Source organism: Helianthus annuus, chromosome 16, assembly GCF_002127325.2.
Source record: "Helianthus annuus cultivar XRQ/B chromosome 16, HanXRQr2.0-SUNRISE, whole genome shotgun sequence".
NCBI lineage: Eukaryota > Viridiplantae > Streptophyta > Magnoliopsida > Asterales > Asteraceae > Helianthus > Helianthus annuus.
Genome location: NC_035448.2, coordinates 156,943,796 through 156,945,318, shown reverse-complemented (window position 1 = coordinate 156,945,318; position 1,523 = coordinate 156,943,796).

Below are 1,523 nucleotides of genomic sequence, written 5' to 3'. Positions count from 1 at the left end.
CATTGGTTAGACCTATTGTTGTTGACTCTCAAGCTTCTACGTCAGTCAACAATATGGTTCAAAATGAGGTTTATGAAGATGCTGCTGATTATAATGACTCTTCTGAAGATGATGAATATCATGATGCAGCCGAAGGATCTTCAGCTCCAGCTGCTCCTGTTCAAGGTGCCTCTGGTGATACACCTCATATGCAGAATATAGATACTGCTGAAGGGAATGCATCCACCTCTAACCACATTCCTGGTGTGGAGTTGGTTGTTGATCTTAATTTGAACAATTTGGGTATCAATGCTCGTGTACCGGATAATCCTGAAATGAGGATTCACGATACCCATCCCCAGCAGAATATCATAGGAGATGTCCATCGCGGTGTGCAGACGCGTAATCAGCTGAGAAACAACCGGAATGCTGGTTTGTATTCAGCTATAAGAGAATCTGGTCAACAAAATGACTGGTCCTTCGCGTGTTATGTGTCACAAGAAGAACCAAAGTCGTGGAAAGAAGCATTGAAAGACAGTGCTTGGGTTGAAGCCATGCAGGAAGAACTGCAGCAATTTCACAAGCTTGGTGTTTGGAAGCTTGTTGAAAAGCCTGAGAATTACAAGAAGATTGGCACTCGATGGGTCTTCAAATGCAAGAAAGACGACCGTGGAGTGGTTATTCGAAACAAAGCTCGTTTAGTCGTTCAAGGTTTTCGTCAGATAGAGGGTATCGACTACAACGAAGTCTATGCACCAGTTGCACGTCTGGAAGCTATTCGGATCTTTCTGGCTTATGCCTCATTCAAAGGATTCAAGGTTTACCAGATGGACGTCAAAAGTGCATTTCTACATGGTGTGGTTGAAGAAGAGGTATATGTCGAACAGCCTCCAGGTTTTGAAGATCCTGTTCATCCCGATCGGGTTTGGTTGCTCAACAAAGCTCTCTATGGTCTTCATCAAGCGCCACGAGCTTGGTATGCAACCTTATCTACATATTTGCTGGAGAACGGTTTTCGAAGAGGTCTTATCGATTGTACTCTCTTCATCAAAGAACAAGATGGAGATCTTCTTCTGGTTCAGGTATATGTTGATGATATTATTTTTGGTTCTACTAATGATGTTTTGTGTAGGCATTTCGAGCGCATCATGCAGGATAAGTTCGAGATGAGTGCTATGGGGGAAATGAATTTCTTTTTGGGCCTACAAGTGCAACAAACGGAGTCTGGGATATTCATCCATCAGACTAAATATGTTGGAGACATCTTGAGCCGGTTCCAGATGTCCGATGCAACGCCCATTGGTACCCCACTGCCAACTAATCACGGAATAACTCCTGACTTGAAGGGTGAACCTGTTAGCCCTTCATACTATCGCGCGATGATCGGATCCCTTATGTACCTCACAGCATCAAGGCCAGATATAATGTACCCAACATGCCTGCTTGCCAGATATCAAGTCAACCCGAAGGCCTCACATCTTGCAGCTGTCAAAAGGATTTTTCGTTATTTGAAGGCTTATCCAGACACCGGTCTGTGGTATCCT